This window comes from Myxocyprinus asiaticus, chromosome 4 (assembly GCF_019703515.2).
Source record: "Myxocyprinus asiaticus isolate MX2 ecotype Aquarium Trade chromosome 4, UBuf_Myxa_2, whole genome shotgun sequence".
NCBI classification, from domain to species: Eukaryota; Metazoa; Chordata; class Actinopteri; order Cypriniformes; family Catostomidae; genus Myxocyprinus; species Myxocyprinus asiaticus.
In genome coordinates this window covers 10,678,849-10,702,614 of record NC_059347.1, presented here as the reverse complement: position 1 = coordinate 10,702,614, position 23,766 = coordinate 10,678,849, and the positions used below count along the sequence as shown (strand labels likewise).

The 23,766-nt window shown below is 39.5% G+C and overlaps 1 protein-coding gene across 1 annotated transcript in view; it reads left to right on the top strand.

Annotated features, from left to right (window-relative positions):
• Positions 1 to 16,482, top strand: part of LOC127433822 (ribosomal protein S6 kinase alpha-4-like) — a 69,659-nt gene extending 53,177 nt beyond the window's left edge. The window contains exon 20 of the transcript XR_007895946.1: positions 16,468 to 16,482. The gene's annotated coding sequence lies outside the window, so the exon portion shown is untranslated. The remainder of the gene's footprint in view (positions 1 to 16,467) is intronic.
• The last annotated feature ends 7,284 nt before the right edge of the window (positions 16,483 to 23,766 follow it).

Sequence of the window (23,766 nt, the reverse complement as noted above, 5' to 3'; positions counted from 1 at the left end):
GTCAGCACAGCAGATGTCAGCGCGACTCCTGGTGCTGCCTCTCACTGGGCCACTGTAAATTGAGAGCAGCAGGAGAAAACGTCCCGAATGCGGCTGTCACCATGCCATTAATCAAAGTGATGTGTAAGCGGATCATTTGCATAGGAAATTGTGATATATCGAGCATGACACAAATGGATATGAATGGAACGGTAAATCAAACAGATTCCATCAATTATAATTGCCCCCTTCTGGTTGTGACCCAAGGTCTTAGTGTCGACTTCAAACACAAACCACTTATTGTTTCAGTGAGGCGTCATACAAGCAAATTAGCTACGTTTACATGCAGCCTAATAATCTGTTATTAATCTGTTATTAATGAAAAGTATGTAAACATCTCAATTGGACAAAAACGATCCAGTTGAGCTCTATTCAAAGGATCATTGTGTTGTCATACAGGGAAGTTGTGCTGTATCTCAGTAACTGTAAGGTTTTGAATCAAAAGTCCAACTATTGTCCCATTTCTGCCAAACATCATCTGCAGCCTGAAACTGAACTTTTGATCGGATGTTCTGAGTGAATGCACCTAGCAGCATAGGAAAGCAATAGGATGTGCCCTTACTCCCTATTTAGTGAATGACTTGACCTTCAGTGTGCTGTCTGTCTGCACTGGTCTCAGAACAGTTTCATATGTACCTTATTTTCATCCTAACTCCATATAAATCCTCTTAAAAGCAAAAATATATATATTTTTTTTTCTCAATGTGAAAATGCACAGTAAATCTACTGTAGGATTTCTAATGAAAAACTAGCGCTATTGTCCACTATAGTGGTCATTGTGTTTAACAGCGTGGCGTTCAAATTTTAAAAATGGCATATTGGATGAAACTAGAGACTCTAATCTTTTGACTCAAACAGGTGTCAATGTAAAACTTAATTGGGTTTCTTACCAGATGTAGTTTTGTTGGAGTTTCTCCCAAAGTCAAACTCCGCTGTGATCGGCGGCATCTTGTTTTGTCATATGACTCCATATGCCGAAAGTTGAACCCTTTGCTGACAGCCTAGAGCCCAATCGGGCTAATCAGCCGAGGAGAGGGATAAGGCCGAGTCGGATGCTCTCTCACGCAGCTGCCGTGTGTGTTTATGTTTGTGTCTTTTTAAGTTTTCATTAAACATTATTTTGACTGTTCAGCCGGTTCACGCCTCCTCCTTGCCCATTTTAAACCCTGTTACAGTGTGCCTATGCAAAAATTGAATTTCCAAAATAAACCTACCCTGAAAAATATTCACTGGGGTAAAAAGTGTGACAAATTGCCCCGGTTTCCCCTATATTTTCATTGGATTGCAGAGTTTAGGCTACATTTAAAGAGAACAACCCTGATTGCAGACAAACTGTCCTCACTCCCTGCCACACACACATATATCTTTACATCAGTGCCAAAACTGAAGAAAAAGTGCTAGCTTGCTTTGTTTCTTTTTGACCCGTAGTAAGTTAAAGTGTCTCACACTTTTAGATCTAGTAGTATCTTCCCTCACCTGCTGCTGAATTATTGATCTTTAGGAGAGTGAGTGCAACCTTACCAATGTCAGTAAGAGCGTTGAGCTTGATTTCAGGGCATATCTTCAGATTTCTGCATGAATTTTTAATCTTGCCTTTCCAAAAAAGCGTTTCATTATTAAAAAACCAAATATGAGTACAGCACTATGGGCTATCCTGCACGCAGAGTGAGAGTGCATGATTGTTGCTTACAGTAATGCCTCGCTGTTTCAAGCTTAAGCCCTGAAGGGAGGTATAAGGCTTTCTAATACTTCCAGGTAGATGTTATCAGGTAAAACACAGAGGCAACAGCCAACCGAAGACCTGAATGATAATATACCTATTAAATGTTTTCACCATAGCCTTTAAGACTAAGTGACTGGTAAGGTGTTCTGAGTGGTTTAGTTCATTGGTGCAGTTGCTAGGGTGTTTTGGATGCTTACTAGGTGGTTGTTTACTGTTCCAAGTCCACAAGTCTCTGTGATATTCTGGTCCATAGATATAGCTTGGGTCCATTGAAGTAAGTCAAAGGGAATTGTCGGCCATTTTTTCATCTACCAGGTGAAAATCATACTAATCTGGTTGCTTAGAAAAGTAATAGCCCACTTCTTCTCAACAAGCCACATGATTAAGGTACAAACACTGGCAAAAATTATGGAATCACCACACTTGGAGGATGTTCACCCAGCTTTTTTACTTTGTAGCAAATAAACAAATCACAGATATGACACCAAACAATTTTTGTTTAAAAGCTGAACATTCTGGCTTCGTGAAACCTCCCTCAAACAAATTCAATTACATTATTTTAATTAATGACATATTTTTTTCCAGATCAAGTAGAGGAAAAAATTATGGAATCACTCAGTGTTGAGGAAAAAATTATGGAATCATCAAAAAAAAAAAAAAAAAAAAAAAAAAAAATCACAATTAGTACTTTGTTGCTCCTCCTCTGGCTTTTATGATGGGCTGAATTCTTTGAGGCATGGACTTCACTAATGAAAAACAATATTCTCCATCAAGCTGATTCCAACTTTCTCGAATAGCGGTTGACAGATCAGCTTTGCAGGATGGAGCCTTGTCATGGACCAATTTTTTCAATTTGCACCATATATTTTCAGATGGATTGAGATCCGGACTGTTTGCTGGCCATGTCATTGAGTTGATATGCCTTTCCTGAAGAAAAGTTGTAACACTCTGCTCTATGGCAAGATGCATTATCATCCTGAAAAGTGACTTCATCATCACCAAACCTATTTTCTATCGATGGAATGAGAAAACTGTCCAAAATTTTAATGTACACCTGTGCATTGACTGTTGAGGTAATGATTGCCATCTCCCCTGGTCATGCAACCCCATATCATAAATGACTGGGGAAATTTGATTGTTTTCTTCAGGCAGTCATCTTTATATGTTTCATTAGAATGGTACCAGACAAAAGTTCCAGCATCATCGCCTTGGCCAATGCAGATTCGTGATTCATCACTGAATATCACTTTCATCCAGTCATCCACACTCCATGATTGCTTCTCTTTAGCCCACTGTGGCCTTGTTTTCTTCTGTTTAGGTGTTAGTGCTGGTTTTCGTTTTGCTTTTGTATATGTAAATACCATTTCAATCAGCCGATTTCTTACAGTTCTGTCACAAACATTGACTCCTGTTTCCGCCCATTTGTTTTTCATTTGTTTTGTTGTGCATTTTCTATATTGAAGGAAAATTGCTTTGAGTTTTCTCTCCTGACACTTTGACATCTTCCTTGGTCTACCCGCATATTTTCCTTTTATAACCTTCCCATTTTGTTTATACTTATACCAAATTTTAGACAAAGCTGACTGGGAACAACCAGCTTCTTTTGCCACACTCCGTGTTGATTTCCTTCTTGAAAGAGTTTTATAATCCTTTCCATTGTTTCAATTGACAGCTCTCTTGTTGGGGCCATGTTTCCTTTCAGTTAGCCAAGTCCAACAGCTTGTTAAGGTCTGTAAGCACTCTCTTTTAACTGCAGACTAATTTGCATTGTTAGACTTGCGCCGGTATTTGTTTTAGAAATGCAAATTACAAGGTGATTCCATAATTTTTTCCTCTACTTGATCTGGAAAAAAATATGCCATTAATTAAAATAATGTAATTAAATTTGTTTGAGGGAGGTTTCACGAAGCCAGAATGTTCAGCTATTAAACAAAATAGTTTGGTGTCATATCTGTGATTTGTTTATTTGCTACAAAGTAAAAAATCTGGGTGAACATCCTCTAAGTGTGGTGATTCTATAATGTTTGCTAGGGGATGTATTGTTCATGTCTTTAGCACAAACAATACAGAGCAAGTTACACACTGAAGTTTATTACACAGGATTAGGGATTTGTTCTATGCATTAACAGTAATAATAGTGTGCAACAGTGCCCGCCCACTTTTTCAGCTGTTGTGTATCCAGAATGATTTTTTCCATTCATTTCTTCCATAGGGATTTCATAAAATCCTCCATAAATGAGTTGTAAGCAATGAACCAAACCAACCAGCTCCGAGGTGAATCACAACATTACAAACTTTAATTTGAAGCAGAAAAGTATTTGAAAATTGAAAGGAACAATATATATATATATATATATATATATATATATATATATATATATATATATATATATATATATATATATATATATACATATACACTGAACAAAATTATAAACGCAACACTTTTGTTTTTGCCCCCATTTTTCATGAGCTGAACTTAAAGATCTAAGACTTTTTCTATGTACACAAAAGGCCTATTTCTCTCAAATATTGTTCACAAATCTGTCTAAATATGTGTTAGTGAGCACTTCTCCTTTGCCGAGATACTCCATCCACCTCACAGGTGTGGCATATCAAGATGCTGATTAGACAGCATGATTATTGCACAGGTGTGCCTTAGGCTGGCCACAATAAAAGGCCACTCTAAAATGTGCAGTTTTATCACACAGCACAATGCCACAGATGTCGCAAGTTTTGAGGGAGCGTGCAATTGGCATGCTGACTGCAGGAATGTCCACCAGAGCTGTTGCCCGTGAATTGAATGTTCATTTCTCTACCATAAGCCGTCTCCAAAGGCGTTTCAGAGAATTTGCCAGTACATCCAACCGGCCTCACAACCGCAGAACACATATAACCACACCAGCCCAGGACCTCCACATCCAGCATCTTCACCTCCAAGATCATCTGAGACCAGCCACCCGGACAGCTGCTGCAACAATCGGTTTGCATAACCAAAGAATTTCTGCACAAACTGTCAGAAACCGTCTCAGGGAAGCTCATCTGCATGCTCGTCGTCCTCATCGGGGTCTCGACCTGACTGCAGTTCGTCATCGTAACCGACTTGAGTGGGCAAATGCTCACATTCGATGGCGTCTGGCACTTTGGAGAGGTGTTCTCTTCACTGATGAATCCCGGTTTTCACTGTACAGGGCAGATGGCAGACAGCGTGTATGGCATCATGTGGGTGAGCGGTTTGTTGATGTCAACGTTGTGGATCGAGTGGCCCATGGTGGCGGTGGGGTTATGGTATGGGCAGGCGTATGTTATGGACAACGAACACAGGTGCATTTTATTGATGGCATTTTGAATGCACAAAGATACCGTGACGAGATCCTGAGGCCCATTGTTGTGCCATTCATCCACGACCATCACCTCATGTTGCAGCATGATAATGCACGGCCCCATGTTGCAAGGATCTGTACACAATTCCTGGAAGCTGAAAACATCCCAGTTCTTGCATGGCCAGCATACTCACCGGACATGTCACCCATTGAGCATGTTTGGGATGCTCTGGATCGGCGTATACGACAGCGTGTTCCATTTCCTGCCAATATCCAGCAACTTCGGACAGCCATTGAAGAGGAGTGGACCAACATTCCACAGGCCACAATCAACAACCTGATCAACTCTATGCGAAGGAGATGTGTTGCACTGCGTGAGGCAAATGGTGGTCACACCAGATACTGACTGGTTTTCGGACCCCCCCAATACAGTAAAACTGCACATTTTAGAGTGGCCTTTTATTGTGGCCGGCCTAAGGCACACATGTGCAATAATCATGCTGTCTAATCAGCATCTTGATATGCCACACCTGTGAGGTGGATGGAGTATCTCGGCAAAGGAGAAGTGCTCACTAACAAAGATTTAGACAGATTTGTGAACAATATTTGAGAGAAATAGGCCTTTTGTGTACATAGAAAAAGTCTTAGATCTTTGAGTTCAGCTCATGAAAAATGGGGGCAAAAACAAAAGTGTTGCGTTTATAATTTTGTTCAGTGTGTGTATATATATATATATATATATATATATATATATATATATATATATACACACAGTACTGTGCAAAAGTTTTAGGCACTGAAGATGTTTCACAAAACATTTGTCTTAAGATGGTTATTTATATCTTCAGCTTTAGTGTGCCAATAGGAAAAATACATTTTAGACTCCCAAACATTCCCTTTGCAAATAGAAAAGATTAGAATAGAAGAATGGGTGCTCTGCAAGAGATGGCATTGCCCCCACAGCACCCCCCACTGAACATCGAGTCAGTCTGAGATTACATGAAGAGACAGAAGCAATTGAGACAGCCTAAATAAATAGAAGAACTGTGATGAATTCTCCAAGAATCTTGGTACATCCTATCTGCCAACAACCAAGAAAAACGGTGTCCAGGTGTACCTAGGAAAATTGGGGCTGTTTTAAAGGAAAGGCGGCCATACCAAATATTGATTTAGATTTTTTATGTTTACTGGACTTTGTATGATGTTAATTGATAAATGAAAACTATTTATGGCATTATTTTTGAAGACATCCTCACTATGCAAAATTTTTCACAAGTGCCAAAAACTTTTGCACAGTACTAATATATGTATATATATATTCCTCTCACTTTCAACTGCTTTTATTTTCAGCAAACTTATCATGTGTAAATATTTGTATGAACATAGAAAGATTCAACAACTAAGACATAAACTGAACAAGTTTCATAGACATGTGACTAACAGAGATGGAATATTGTGTACCTGAACAAAGGGGGGGTCAAAATCAAAATTAACACTCAGTATCTGGTGTAGCCACCAACTGCATTAAGTACTGCAATGTATCTCATCCTCATGGACTGCACCAGATTTGCCAGTTCTTGCTGTGAGATGTTACCCCACTCTTCCACTCCCACTTGCAAGTTCCCAGACATTTCTGGGGGGAATGGCCCTAGCCCTCACCCTCCGATCCAACAGGTCCCAGACATGCTGAATGGGATTGAGATCTGGGCTCTTTGCTGGCCACAGCAGAACACTGACATTCCTGTCTTGCAGGAAATCATGCACAGAACGAGCAGTATGGCTGGTGGCATTGTCATGCTGGAGGGTCATATCAGGATGAGCCTGCTGGAAGGGTACCACATGTAACCCATATAATCTCTGTAATGCACAGCGTTGAGATTGCCTGCAATGACAACAAGCTCAGTCCGATGATGCTGTGACACACCGCCCCAGACCACGACGGACACTCCACCTTCAAATAGATCCCGCTCCAGAGTACAGGCCTCGGTGTAATGCTCATTCCTTCAACGATAAACATGAGTCCAACCATCACCCCTGGTGAGACAAAACCATGACTCGTCAGTGAAGAGCATGCCTAAGGCACGTTCACTAAGATGAGCAGGGACCCTGGGCATCTTTCTTTTGGTGTTTTTCAGAGTCAGTAGAAAGGTCTCTTTAGTGTCCTAAGTTTTTATAACTGTGACCTTAATTTTATTTATTTTTTTTTATTTATTTTTTTAGGGGGATTTTTCCCCTTTTTCTCCCAATTTGGAATGCCCAATTCCCAATGCGCTCTAAGTCCTCGTGGTGGCATAGTGATTCGCCTCAGTCCGGGTGGCGGAGGACGAATCCCAGATGCCTCCGCGTCTGAGACAGTCAACCCACGCATCTTATCACGTGGCTTGTTGAGCACATTGCCACGGAGACATAGTGCGTGTGGAAGCTTCACGCCATCCACCGCGGCAACCACGCTCAAATCACCATGCGCCCTACCGAGAACAAACCACATTATAGCGACCACGAGGAGGTTACCCCATGTGACTCTACCCTCCCTAGCAACTGGGCCAATTTGGTTGCTTAGGAGACCTGGCTGGAGTCACTCAGCACACCCTGGGATTCGAACTAGCGAACTAGCGAACTCCAGGGGTGGTAGCCAGCGTAATTCTACCACATGAGGCCCCCACTGTGACCTTAATTGCCTTAATTGACTGTAAGCTGTTAGTATCTTAATGACCGTTCCACAGGTGCATGTTCATTAATTGTTTATGGTTCATTGAACAAGTATGGAAAACATCATTTAAACCCTTTACAATAAAGATCTGTAAAGTTATTTGGATTTTTACGAAATTATCTTTAAAATACAGTGTACTGAAAAAGGGACATTTCTTTATATATACACTGGCGGCCAAAAGATTGGAATAATGTACAGATTTTGTCTTATGGAAAAAAAATGGTACTTTTATTCACCAAAGTGGCATTCAACTGATCACAACGTACAGTATAGTCAGGACTTTAATAACGTGAAAAATTACTATTACAATTTGATTTTTTTTTTTTTTCAAAACTTCTTAAACTACTTCAAAGAATTCTCATCAAAAAATCCTCCATGTGCAGCAATGACAGCTTTGCAGATCCTTGGCATTCTAGCTGTCAGTTTTCCAGATACTCAGGTGACATTTCACCCCACACTTCCTGTAGCACTTGCCATAGATGTGGCTGTCTTGTCAGGCACTTCTCACGCACCTTACAGTCTAGCTGATCCCACAAAAGCTCAATGGGGTTAAGATCCATAACACTCTTTTCCAATTATCTGTTGTCCAATGTCTGTGTTTCTTTGCCCACTCTAACCTTTTCTTTTTTTTTTCTGTTTCAAAAGTGGCTTTTTCTTTGCAATTCTTTGTTAAGGCCTGCACCCCTGAGTCTTCTCTTTACTGTTGTAAATGAAACCGGGGTTGAGCGGGTAGAATTCAATGAAGCTGTCAGCGGAGGACATTTGAGGCATTTATTTCTCAAACTAGAGACTCTGATGTACTTATCCTCTTGTTTAGTTTTATCTCCACATCTTTTTCTGTCGTTGTTAGAGCCAGTTGTCCTTTGTCTTTGAAGACTGTAGTGTACACCTTTGTGTGAAATCTTGTCATTGTATAGCCTTCATTCCTCAAAACAATGATTTACTGATGAGTTTCTAGAGAAAGCTGTTTCTTTTTTTTTGCCATTTTGACCTAATATTGACCTTAAGACATGCCAGTATATTGCATACTGTGGCAACTCAAAAACAAACACAAAGACAATGTTAAGCTTCATTTAATGAACCAAATAGCTTTCAGCTGTGTCTGATATAATTGCAAGTGATTTTCTAGTCCCAAATTAGCAATTAAGCATGGTTACTCAAGGATAAGGTGTTGGAGTGATGGCTGCTGGAAATGGGGCCTGTCTAGATTTGATCAAAAATGACTTTTTTCAAATAGTGATGGTGCTGTTTTTTACATCAGTAATGTCCTGACTATACTTTGTGATCAGTTGAATGCCACTTTGGTGAATTAAAGTACCAATTTCCTTCCGAAACAGCAAAATCTGAACATTATTCCAAACTTTTGGCCATCAGTGTATATTTGCAAAATGTTCAGATATTTGCAAATATATAAGTAGTTTAAGAGTGTAAGAAGACGGACTCGAGACTATCATCCATAGAATGTAATAAGAGTGGACGGTCGCCGCAGAGCTCTTTTGGTAACATGACCATACAGGAGGTCGTCATGTTGTTTCCGATACTTCCGGTACCCTAGTATTGGCCACATTAAGACGACTCACTGACAAGTGCCATCTCCTATCAGTTTGCATCGGCTCCAGTGTTTACCTTCCCCTGTGGTGGGACTGGATGCGCATCATAAGTTATTATATAAATTATATAAGTTATTGTTAAAAATCAATTTGCATATAAAAAAAGAATAGGATTTTTACTTCCGGAACCAGACTGTTGTGCTCTATCGCAAGTGTTAGCAAGCACCAATAAAAATATGTAGAATAACAGTGGCATTTGAGCTCCCTAAAAATGTTGAAAAAAATAATGTACTGTATGTGGTAAAAGATTCACAAGAATTAGCTGGTTTTCTATCCACTTTTCATTTTTATGCACATTTTGGAATATTGCATAAATGCTGCTGGATGGAAACACTAACATGCAAATAAAATCTCTAAATGTGCATAAAAACTTATACGGTCGCTTGAGGTGGATAATATTTTTATTCGATAAGAAGAAATGTGCACACTATGATGGAAATACATTTACAGAATAAACTCCTATTGCATTTATCAGGAATAAAAGATGCATATCAAAAAAGTAATGTGACTGAATAACTAGTTCATAACTGGACTAACCAGCAGACCAATCACTGCATCTGAAATGTTGCTCTGATCATCCAGAAATAACATTTTTTTAGAAAATTAAATGTCTGCAAAGAGTTGACAGAGCAATTAAATCGAATGCAAACTTGTACTGTGCCGAAAAGCAGGTTTATTGACATTTTTGTAAATTATAGATCCGAACTGTAAAGTCTTAAAGGTATAGTTCACCTAATAATGAAAATTCTCTCATTTACTCACCCTCATGCTATCCCAGATGTGTATGATTTCTTTTTTTTTCTCTTCGGAACACAAACACAGATTTTTAGAAGAACATTTCAGCTCTGTTGGTCCATACAATGCAAGTAAATGGTGACCAAAACTCAGAAGGTCCAAAAATGACATAAAGGCAGCATAAAAGTAATCCATATGACTCCAGTGGTTTAATCCATATCATCAGAAGCGATATGATAGGTGAGGGTGAGAAACAGATCAATATTTGGATGTGGCGTAGTGGGCTAAAGCACATAACTGGTAAGTCAGAAGGTTGCTGGTTCAATCCCCACAGCCATCACCATTGTGTCCTTGAGCAAGGCACTTAACTCCAGGCTGCTCCAGGGGGATTGTCCCTGTAATAAGTGCACTGTAAGTCGCTTTGGATAAAAGCGTCAGCCAAATGCATAAATGTAAATATTTAAGTCCTTTTTTTACTAAATAATCTCTACCTTTGACCAGCCCTGACCGGTAGGTGGCTGAATGTGAAAGTCACTTCCGCACAAGAATGTGGAAGCAAAAGTGAAAGAGTAGATTTACAGTCGCACAAAAAATTGTGTATTTTCAAATGGGATACTGCCATACTACTCAAACTATTTTTTTAAACAATTTATAATGAACTAGGAACGGTAAACGAAACAACACGGTTCAAGTGGTAAAGTGCATATTCAGCCTACTAAACAGATTGTTGCATATTGCACACCACTGCACATCCTATACTGCAAACTAATACTTTTGATATAGCAGACAATATAAAGTATGTACTACACAGCATGCAGTCAAAAATATATTAGAATTCTGTTCCCGAACACTTTGCTTCCACATTCTGGTGCGGAAGTGACTCACATTCAGCCACCTACCGGTCAGGGCTGGTCAAAGGTGGAGATGTTTTAGTAAAAAAAGGACTTAAATATTGATCTGTTTTCATTAAGTATAGGTCAAGTGCAGTAGTAAGTGCAATAAGTGTGGGTTGGTTAAGTGCTTGTGGAACAGATGTGTTTTTAGCTGGTTCTTGAATGTTGAGAAGGTAACAGCAGATCGTGTGGAGGTTGGACATTCCACAACAGAGGAGCAGAGAAAGTGAACCATCGTGAAATAGACTTTGAGCCTCTTTGTGATGGGACCACCAGGCCATGCTCGTTCATAGGCCACAGAGAGCGAGTTGGGACATAGACCTAAAGAAGTGCACTGAAGTAATAGGGTGCGGTTCCATTGGCTGTCCTGATAGCCAGAGTCAAAGCCTTGAATTTGATGCAGGCAGCTACAGGTAGCCAATGGAGTGAAATCAAGAATGGGGTGACATGAACCCTTTTTGGCTGATTGATGACCAGATGCGCTGCTGCATTCTGGACCATCTGCAGGTGTCTTAATTGTGTTAGCTGGAAGGTCAGCCAACAGAGCATTGCAGTAGTCCAGTCTTGAAATGACCAGAGCTTGGACCAAGAGCTGTGTAGCATATTCAGACAGGGAAGGTCTGATTTTGCTGATGTTGTAAAGCACGAATCTGCAAGACTGGGAGGTTGATGAGATGTGTGCAGTGAAATTAACCTGGTCATCTACCTCCACTCCCAGGTTCTGGGCTGTTCTGGTTGGTGTTAGTGTAGTTAAACCAAGATGAATAGTGAGGTTGTGGTCAACAGATGGGTTGGCTGGGATCAAAAGGAGTTCTGTCTTGGCAAGGTTGAGCTGAAGATGTCGTTCCTTCATCCAGGCCAAAATGTCCGAGAGGCAGGCAGAGATATGAGCTGAGACAGTAGGGTCATCAGGCTGGAACGACGGGTAGAGCTGCGTATCATCTTTATTCTTTTACCAACAAAGGCATGTTTTTAATCAAGGACAATTTGTGTCTTTTTAGATGTTTTACAATGATAATAATAAATAATAAATTATGAGGCAAGGCAATATTGGCACAGTTGAGACTGGACTTAAATAAGTGAAAAGGCCAAAGAGAATCCAGGGAGAATCAATTTGCTTTAAAGTTCAAACTGACCAGAAAATGATGAAAAGTTTATTTCACACATAAAGACTTCACAAATGGAAACTGAAAGGTCAAAAATTGCAGTTAAAGATGTGCAAATCTAACCCAAAACTCCCAACATGGCAGTTATAAGACTCAACAGAGTGATAAATAAACAAAGCAGGCTTTTTTTTTTTAACTTAAGTGATTAAATGACCATATGACTTTCAGATATGCTGTACAGAACACCAGAGCAGTGAGAGCAGTGTGTGTGTTATCTGAGGTAGATGTCTCAGATGCACTCCTGATGTTGACTATTGCAATATTAAAGTATCTTGTGTAAATGTCAGTGAGCGCAGTAAGCAAGCAGGAAAAGTGAAACAGGGCGTGGGGTAGAGGTGAAAGAAGTGTTTGGGAATAGAATTCTAATATACCTTTGACTGCATGCTGTGCAGTACATACTTTATATTGTCTGCTATATTAAAAGTATTAGTATGCAGTATAGGATGTGCAGTGGTGTGCAATATGCAACAATATCTGTTTCAAACATAGTAGGCTGGATATGCACTTTACCACTTGAACCGTGCCGTTTCGTTTACCATTCCTAGTTCATTATAAGTAGTTTAAAAAATAGTTTGAGTAGTATGGCAGTATCCCATTTGAAAATACACCATTTTTTGCAGAAAGCGACATTTTGAAACATCATGTACATGAGAACGCAAATTTCCTTATGCTGTTTAAGGGATTAGTTCACCCAAAAATGAAAATTCTCTCATCATGCCAATACAGATGTTTATGACTTTCTTCAGCAGAACACAAACAAAGATTTTTAGAAGACTATCTCAGCTCTGTTGGTCCATTCAGTGCAAATGAAATTGTGACCAGAACTTTGATGGTCTGAAAAGGACATAAAGTCAGCATAAAAGTAATCCATAAGTCTTCAGAAGAAATATAATAGGTGAGGATGAGAAACAATCAATATTGAAGTAAATTTTTTACTGTAAATCTATTCTTTCACTTTTGCTTCACTGTGAGAACTTGGCAATCCTGTACTGCAGATTTTGTTAAACTTTGTATGACAAATTGCTTGCTATGTGTCTCATTTGTAAGTCGCTTTGGATAAAAGCGTCTGCTAAATGACTAAATGTTAATGTAAATGTAAGAAGATTTTTATTAAAGAAAATGTGGTTGCCTGTGCAAAGTCGCCGTCACGATGCTAGAGAGTCTTCAAACGTTGACGTGCCTTTTTCATTCAAAATTCCTGCACAGACGTTTGTCACGCTAGCACCATCTTTTTAATGGGAATGACAACGATGCTGTGAGGGATATACTTATAGTCTCTTCATTGGGCTGTACTGCAGTTTAAAGTGTTTTTGGATCATTCCGTGGACAAAATATTGATAAAATATCTGTCCAAGTAAATTCAGTATACGAAGAACTCCAAACAACATGAGTTACAAGTGGAAAATCAGATGTGATCTAGGAGCTTTACACAGCTTTATACCATTCATGCCATTGAAGAGATGGTAAGCCTATCCCTTACAGCCTCGTTGTCATTCCCATTAAAAATCAAAGATGGCACTAGAATGAATAAGGTCTATTTGCGCAGTATTTCAAAACTGTAGGGTCCAGCCACTAGGAGGTTCAGTTCAGATATTCAGGAAACATACACTGTTTTTAAAGTTGAAACATTTGACTTTCTGATGCCAATTTTTCAGTGAGATCAGGCTGCCATATGTTTTTCTTCCTCTGTTTATTTTAAGTTGAATTATGATTTATTTAGATGTCCTCCACAAGACAAACAGAGATAGATGTCTGTTCTGTTGTCACTAAAACTAATTAAAAGAGAATGATTAGAAACTTGTGCTTGAAACACATTAGTGACTGGTGAACCAAATTAAAAGAAGTGTCAACCCAATCAGCAGAGAGAGAGAGAGAGAGAGAGAGAGAGAGAGAGAGAGCAATGAATGCCTGAAGCCTGCAATAATTAACCCTGTCTATTCAGCCCCCATCCATATAGCAACAGCACATTTCGAGGCCTGATTTACAATAGCTTCCTCACAAACAACACTGCTAACCAATAAGAAAACATCTGAAACACAGTCAGCGGTAACATGATTAATTTGCCCCACTCAAACTAGTTACAAAACAGTAAAATATAATTAATTAATGACTAAAATGTTTATTTGGTTTTGTACATACAATATTTCACATACAGCATACGCTTGAGGCTTCACTAACACACGAAAAGCGAATGACACTGCAAATATTCACAGTAAACAAGAAATATAATTGCATTCCTATGGACCTATTTACACTGGGGCTGAAAATGAAAAAAATAATAATATTAAATATAATATTAATTATTAATAAATATAATATTAAAATAATAAATAAATTCAGAGGGAATGTGATTTTGTGGTTTTAAAGTATGTGACTGACTTTTTCTTTTAGATTTTGGAGTGAATAGACAAGTCATTGGCTATTTGTTTCACTTGTCCGTTTCATTCTTTGTGTGATTAGGGCTTTAAAGTCACCATGAAATGGTGTTTGAAAACCATTTTAATTTTGTAATGTGACGTACAGTATTTCCAAGTTAAACAGAATATTTAATTAGAACAAAATAGAGGGTGGGACTTAATTTTATCCAGAATTGATTGGATCATGAAAGGGGGGTGTTCCATACCACAATGGATTGTAGAGGACAACTTCCCTCCTGAAACACTGCATGGAAGCTGAAGGTCAGGTTCACCCCTTATCTTGATGTATCCCAATGGTAATGGTTCTATTTCAAATATATAGTAATTAGCTTTTCTTGCTGTAACTTATGATGTTACTCTAAACCGGCATTAAATTACCGCATCAATTTGTGGCAAGGTTTTAGATGCTGAATTACCTACAATCGTAGCCCAAAACAATGCGTGAATAGCATATTGTGGTGATGGGAGTGTGGCTGAGCGACGTCTGTGGAGAGCCCTTTTAATTATTGTATGGGCGTTGACCGCATGGTGTGCTCGATGTCCTATGGGAAAATTGGGAGGAGGGACCTTCAAACAGCAAAAACGAAATTCAATACGTTCTTGACCTGAGAGCAAAACTCCACACACTGGGGTAATTAACACAGGAGAATTTGCTCCAGGCTCAAGAACGTCAAAGCCGGTTGTATAATAGAGGTACTCGGCTATGAGAATTTACACCGGGAGATAAAGGCCTTGTATTACTCCCCACATTGAGCTCTAAATTACACCAAGTGGCAAGGGCCCTTTGAGGTCACATGGCGAGTCGGGAAAATCGATTATGAGGTTAAACGAATGGATAGAGGTGGAGTATGTCAGATTTACCACCTCAACCTCCTAAAGCCATGGAGAGAGGCGGTTCCCGTGACTTTAGTGACAGTGGTTCTGGAGAGGGAGGAGCTCGGACCGGAAATTAATTAAAAGCCACTGATCGAGTCACCCCGGTCACTTGCGGAGACCATCTCTCACCGACACAAGTCACGGATGTTGCCAGGTTGCAAGGAGAATTCTCCGTGTTCTTGTCTCTTCGCGGTTGTACAAATCTCATAGAGCACCATATCAAAACAACCACAGGGGTAGTGGTACACAGTCATCCCTACCGATTACTTGAGCACAAAAAAGAAGTGGTTCGGGAAGAATTAAAGGTCATGCTGGATATGGGGGTGGTGGTGCTGGTTCTGAAGAGTGACGGCTCAGTCCGGTTCTGTGTTGATTATAGAAAAGTCAATGTGGTGTCTAAATTTGATGCATACCCAATGACTCGGATTGATGAACTGCTTGATTGGTTAGGCACAGCTCACTTTTATTCGACACTGGATTTAACAAAGGGATATTGGCAGATCCCTTTAACTCCCATGTCCCGTGAAAAGACGGCATTTTCCACACTGTTCGGATTACACCAATTCATGACGCTTACGTTCGGTTTATTCAGGGCCCCGGCTACATTTCAGCGGCTCATGGACTGAATCGTCAGACCGCATGCTGCACACGCTGTGTATGGTATCTGGGCTTCCACTTGGGTCATGGTCAGGTGCAGCCCCAAATTGCCAAAAACCACAGCGATTGCAGCCTGCCCGAGACCTAAGACGGAGAAAGGAGGTGAGACAGTTTCTGGGGCTGGCTGGCTATTATTGTAGGTTTGTGCCTAATTATTTGACCGTCACCAGCCCACTGACTGATCTGACTAAAAAGGGGGCTCTAGATCTGGTCCAGTGGACGGAGCCATGTCAGCAGGCATTCAGGCGGGTGAAAGCTGCACTTTGCGGCGGGCCGTTGTTGCACTCTCCTGATTTCTCTCTCCCTTTTATCTTGCAGACAGACTCATCGGACAGGGGGGTGGGAGCGGTACTGTCCCAGATGGTGGAGGGGGAGGAGTGCATGTGCTGTACATTAGTCGTAAGCTCATGCTGAGAGAGACTAAGTACAGCAGAGTGGAGGAGTGTTTGGCCATCAAATGGGTGGTCCTCATCCTCCGGTACAATCTGTTGGGGTGTGCTTTCACCCTCTGTTTGGACCACGCCCCGCTCCAGTGGCTCCATTGCATGAAGGATACCAATGTGTGCAGATCACCCGTTGGTATCTAGTTCTCCAGCCTTTTAAGCTCGAGGTGGTCCACAGGCTGGGTGTGCAGATGGCTGTTTCAGATTTCCTCTCCAGAAATGAGGGGGGGTGGTGGGAGTAAGTGACAGGCCAGATGGCTTCCCGGCCTGAGTCAGGCGATGGGGGTATGTGGTGATGGTGGCGTGGCCGAGCGACGTCTTTGGAGAGCGAGGCCGGGAGAGGTAGAACGGTAAGGATTGACGCCTGTGGGAAATCACCTCTAACAGCTGTTTTGTGTTGCAGTGAGAACTGGAGAGGGATAAAAGGGCAATCCAAACCGCTGGAGGAGAGAGAGAGAGATGCACGAAGCAGAGTGTTCTGTGTGTTTTTTGTTATGCTGAAAAGCAAACCCTTGGGTGTCACTGAAAAGTTGAGAAATAAAAGTCTTTCATTGGATGTTTACCCGGCTCCTGCTTCCTCCTTAACAAAGAAAGCTAGAGATGTATCACACATATTATATAAGATTATTTTAAGCCTTGGTGATGTCAACTGAAAAGGAAAGTTGTTTTAGAGGTGGAGCAAGTTATTACATTTTAAAAGCGTACAAAGTCATTTTTTTTTCTCTTTGGAATAACATGCACTGAATTGTTCAAAATAAAGGGTGTCACACATCAAAAGAGAAGCGTGTTGCATCACAAATAGGACAAAGTACAGGTATCACACATGGAATGTGTCCTGAACGCGTAAGTGCAACTGATTTTCATAGGTCGCCTATGATTAGTGGCATATAATTCAAGATATTACTCCACTTTGTTGATAAGTTTTTCTTCATTCATTGCATTAAAAGGATAGTTCACCCAAAAATGAAAATTCTCTTATCATTTGCTCGCCCTCATGCCATCCCAGATGGGTAGGACTTTCTTTCTTCAGCAGAACACAAACAAAGATTTTTTAGAGGAATATTTCAGCTCTGTAGGTCTATACAGTGGAAGTGAATGGTAATCAGACCTTTTTAGCTCCAAAAATCCATAAGACTCCAGCGTTTAAATCCATATCATCAGAAGTGATATAATAGGTCTGGGTGAGTGCTTTTTTACTCTAAATCTCCACTTTAACTTTCACTTTCAGATGTGAAAGTGAAACTAAACAGGCTGGTGACTTTCAGATGTAAAAGTAAAAGTGGCAATTTAGTATTAAAAAAGACTTAAATATTGATCTGTTTCTCACCCACACCTATCATATCACTTCTGAATATATGGATTTAACCACTGAAGTCATATGGATTACTTTTATGTTTCCTTTATGTGATTTTTGGAAATACAAAGGACTGATCATCATTCGCTTCCATTGTATACACCTACAGAGCTGAAATATTCTTCTAAAAATCTTAATTTGTGTTCTGCTGAAGAAAGAAAGTCATACACCTCTGGGATGTCATGAGAGTGAGTAAAGAGAATTTTCATTTTTGGGTGAACTATCCCTTTAATATTACTGAAAAGTCACATGAAGTGTGTTGTGTTATTACTATTACTTGGTACCCCCTCTAGTAGGCAGTCCAAAAGAGCAAATCGAATTAAAGGCAAAAATATCATACAAAAGTTTTTGCATTTCTTTAGGCATGAACAAAGTGATGTCGATGAGTTTGCAGATTGGTGTATGAAAACAATGGTGCTACTTCTGTGCATACTGAAAGATTAGAAACAGCAACATTTATTAAGCAGTTTCTCTATTTGTGCTGTAGCCTAGGCTTTATTCAAGCTGCCTGACCACAAAATTTGTTACTGAAAAATTGCTTATACTGATATACAAATCCCTTGATAATGTTTTTTTTTTAAAAAAGTTTTGTAATGAGTTAAATTTAATGAAAAACTGAAGAATTTTGAGCAGTCCCTAAAGGAGGGTTGCCAAGTGTTCTGTAATTAGCCGGGGCATTCTGTATGTTGGCCAAAATAAAGACATCCCGTGTGGGGCACCTATTGTCCTGTATTTGGCGAGACGCTCAAGGGGGACAACCCTCTTGGGATGTACAGGAAATGTTCCGTATTGAAGCCATTGTGTCTTGTGCTGATGACCCCACACCCCACCTGGTCGGATGGCAAAAAGTTCGAGGGGTCCCCGTCGTGCCATTGTGTCCCATATTGAAGCAGTCATAATGCTTAAGCTTCCTGTATTCGTGTGTCAAAAAGTTGGCAACCCTACTCCCAAATCGTTGGATGCCGAAGAGCAGCAGAGGTGTGCATACATTCATAGGAAACAGTGGTTTCAAATTTTAGGACACTGCATGTCGTCTGCCTGCAGCATCCGGTGTGCATCCTTTTAAGAGTAAATAGGGTCAATTTTTATTTCATATTGACATTAAGGTAAACATGAGTAAGCGTTCTGATTGGGCAGGAGACAATCATGCAGGGTGGACAGATGCTATGGCAATGCTTCTAATATCACATGTCCTGAGAGGGGAAAAATGAAAACTAGGGAACGTAGCCTACTTTTTGTGATGTCCCAAGCCTCACAGCTTTTCAAACCCTCTCGACCAACACACATCTACACACACTCCGCCGTTATAGGCTTTCACATTGAGCATTGGGTGCATTGATTCAGTGATGGAAGAAAAAAAAGCCATTTTCAGTTAGTGTGGCATTTTAAAACCCCACCCCCCACACTATTCTTCAATTCCATTAACCTCTCTCCTCACTAGCTCCATTCCCCATTCCCCCCTTTCATCGCACATCTCTGTCTTTCACCCCGGCCCAGGAGCGTAGCAATCATTTTAAAAATGGGGGGGGGGGGGGGTGGCAGCTGTCAGTAGGTGGCTCGCACAGACCCAACACTAACAGTGCAGTGTATATATATATATATATATATATATTAGAGTATATATTAATATATAAGTATGATATATACACATTATTTACTTTTAATATTTGTAGTATTTTAAAGATTCAAGTATTGCAAAATAATTGCAACATTTTACAGAATTAGCTGCAAAAATAAAGGGCATCTTGTGGAGCACTTGCTTCTGTTTCACACATGACAATAAAAGACTGAGCACAAGCTGGTCCTGAATAAATTATTTAATCAATAATGACAATTGTGCATGTGCACAATTTAATTTTTACTCTGTGCTTGTGCATAGTGTTATTTAAATGTATCCAAGTGGCTCGAGTGTTTTGACTACGTTCACTAATGATTCAGTGACCATTTCTGGTGATGCCAGAAGGTGTCTTGTGTGAAATGAGTTAGACACTGAATCAACGATCAAAAGAAAACTTTAGTCCTTTAAAATGTTTATGTATACAAATCTACAAAGAGACTTTAGTAGAGGTTTTAAGCATTATAAGAACAAAGCAAATCTATTATTTCACTACAGTTTGTGAGCATGACTTTTATCAAAATACAACAATAATAATCTTATTATAATTATAATGAGTTACAATAACGTCCGTACGTTTCATGTATAAAAAAGCATGTCTACATAGAGCTCTGGAAAAAACAACATTTCCCCCAAATTCCAAATAAAAACATTGTCATTTAGAGGATTTATTTGCAGAAAATGACAAGTGGTCAAAATAACAAAAAAAAGATGCAGTGTTTTCAGACCTCGAATAATGCAAAGAAAACAAATTCATATTCATTTTTAAACATCACAATGCTAATGTTTTAACTTAGGAAGAGTTCAGAAATTTTGGTGAAATAACCCTGATTTTCAATCACAGCTTTCATGCATCTTGGCATGCTCTCTTCCAGTCTTTCACATTGCTGTTGGGTGACATTATGCCACTCCTGGTGCAAAAATGTTTCTCTTTTAAAATGGCTCAGAGCTATTTCAGAAATGTTTTATGATTGATCATTGCTTGGTAAAAACAAATGTAAGGAATGCAAGGATTTAGGTAGTGAAGGTCCACTTATTTTAACTAATAAAAGCACTGCTATTGAATCTCTTTTGCTATTCTGCTATTGAATAAATGCTAAATAAAAATTCGAAAAATTGGTGAGTTTCTAAAAAAAAATTAAAAAAATAAAATGCATTAAAATGGTAACTGGTAATGTAGTGGACTGTGACTTTTGACTTTTGGATACTTTCCTATTTGTTATCTTCACAGTTGGTGCCTGGATGTGCCGTTTAACATGCCTGACATCAAAATCCCCTCCATTTGGGTCAGTGTGCCAGCCTTGCTCCGTTCTTTGTCCCTGTTTCTGTCAATTCATCGAGGAGCACAAGAGACAGAGAGGAAGGACAAAGCGAGAAAAAGAGACTAAGTTCACACTTTCAGTGTTTGGGACTGACAACAGTATTTAGTATTTACTAACAGGTGTGACTCTCAAATTGTCTTTTTTACACAACAACACATGGAAGTGTATTGAAAAATAATTTGTTTGGACATTTAACTGAAGTCAATTCCTTCTCTCATGGCAGGGCCGTTTCTAGCTAAGCAGTATTAAGAGGATGCTTAGGGCCCCCAAGCCACCAAGGGGCCACGAAAAACAAGGTCAGTTTTTATTATTATAAAAAAACAAATTATATAGTTATTTATTGTTATTTGTTATCATTTATTGTTAATTTATTGTTATTTTTTTGTGTGTTTTGTGTAAATAATATATTCCAATTTTAAGTTAACATATTCACATTTGTTAAAGACAGTATTGTGGTGTCATTCTTGGGTGGGCCTTGATCCGGGAGGGGGGCTCCAGGTGGGAAGTCGCTTAGGGCCCCCATATATGTTAAGAAATATCCCTGTCTTCTGCGTAATGCCTGAAACCACAGTGACAAATCACACAGATCACACTGTTAATCCGGCAACAGGAGGTCAAAAGTTCTACTGTTGAAATTGGTCTGTGCTACTGCTTCCTGATATTCGAACCACTGCCCCCAGTGGCCGAAGCTGGACTACATTCAGAAGCAACATGTGGATTTACTGTGATCATGTTGGACAAGTAAAAATGCTATACTGTGAAATCGAATTAGTTAAGTGGGATTCGAACAAGCGATCCCCGGCATGGGAGTCGGATGTGCTAGCAAGGAGGCTGTAAAAGCCATGGCCTCTAGCCTTGGTCGCTAGTGCGTCACTTAAGGCCAGGAGAGTGAGGTTTTACATACTGCACAGCTATCATGTACCAGCTGGCTACTGTTACACATACTTATTTGGCTAAACCAAAATGTACTAGGAATTGAATGTGCATAATGGATTTTGCATTTATTCATGGAATAAAATTAGTAAGAAAAAAAAAAAAAGCTGAAGTTAAATCAATAAATTTGTTAATTTTGAGATATCTGTTAGTATTGACTTTATATTACGTCTTTAAGGATTTATTTTTTATTCTAAACTGTTCAGCATAGTATTTATTTGTGGGTTTTGGGGAAAGAGCAAAAGAAGTGAAATTTCTAGATATTTTGGATTCTTTCATTCGGGTTGATGGAGCTGGCCAATACCTGGTTAATTAACAGTAGGCGCTTTCACACATACAGCCTTTTCCAGAAAATTAACTGCAATTTTCAGTTTAGAGGTCATGTGTGAACACGACCCATTCGAAAATACCAGTAAATTTAGCACTGGCTATTTCCCTCAAAGAGAATTTGTAACATTATCTTAAAAGTTCAGTTTCGATGTCATGTGTTAACAGAGTCGTAGGATTAATGTTTTGAGCATGTACGAGGTCAGGACGTGCTGACATAAGACAGAGATGATTCAGTTACTCTGGTGTCCAAAAAATTTCATCAAACTGGACAGGTTGAAATTATTCCATTTAGTCTGATATACAGTACTGTGCAAAAGTTTTAAGCACATAAGATGTTAAACGAAAACATTTGTCTTAAGATTGTTATTTATATCTTCAACTTTAGTGTGTCAATAGTAAATATACATTTTAGACTCTCATACATTCCTTTTGAAAATAAAATAGAAGAACAGGGAGCCCTGCAACAGATGTCATGGCCCCTACAGACCCCTTACTGAACATCAAGTCAGTCTGGGATTAAATGAAGAGGCAGAAGCAATTGAGACAGCCGAAATAGAAGAACTGTGGCAAATTCTCCAAGAAGCTTTGAACATCCTATCTGCCAACAACCAAGAAAAACTGTGTCCAGGTGTACCTGGGAGAATTGGTGCTGTTTTAAAGGCAAAGGTGGTCACACTAAATATTGAATTAGCTTTTTTTAATGTTTACTTGACTTTGCATGACGTTAATTGATAAATGAAAACTATTTATGACATAATTTTTTAAGAAATCCTCACTACGCAACATTTTTCACAAGTGCATAAAACTATATATATATATATATTTTAGAGCCGACTCGAGGAAATCTCATAGTGTATGATGCTCCACAACTCAAATCTGAAGTCATATGGTGAGCAGCCAATGGAAATGGACTGTGGCCACGACACTGGACCAGAAATAAATCTAGATGGTGAACAAGCGCTCAAAGTGGAGAAAAAATGTAACACTACTAACCTTCGACTTGCATTGCAGTCTCCGTCTTTCCACTCAAGACTGCACCCAAATGTGCCCAGCCCATTTCCATTGCGACTCATGCAGAGAAGCAGCAAAATCAACTGCAGCACCATGTTTATTTATATCTGTCATGTGTCTCCTAGAACGGGGGCATGTGTTTCACATGAGTTTGTGATCGGATCGATTTAACAACCGGAGTGATCCTCAGTAGTTTAGTGTGTGAAGCCCAGTTTTTTTCTGTAGCCATTTACAGTCGGTAAGTGAGTGATGTCTAGTATTTTTAGATTCTGTTCATAATTTAAAAGTGGTGTAGTTTAATCTAGCCTAAAAGCGCTTCTTTTCATCCAAGCGGATGAAGAAATTTGTCGACTGATAAAATAACTGACTACATCTCAGAGCTGAATGGCATTTTGGTGCTGATGTGTGAATGACAAGCAAAACAGAAATGCATGTGTGAATAGCAGATGTGGTACATTTACCAGTAAAAGTAATCCAACAATGTTACTGCAATTTACCAGGTTGCATATGTAAAAGAGGATAGTGTGTAAAAATTGCAAGGCAGAATTGCCATACTCCAGGAACACAACCAATGTAGTATCCCATATGAACAGATATCGTGGCAGGGAT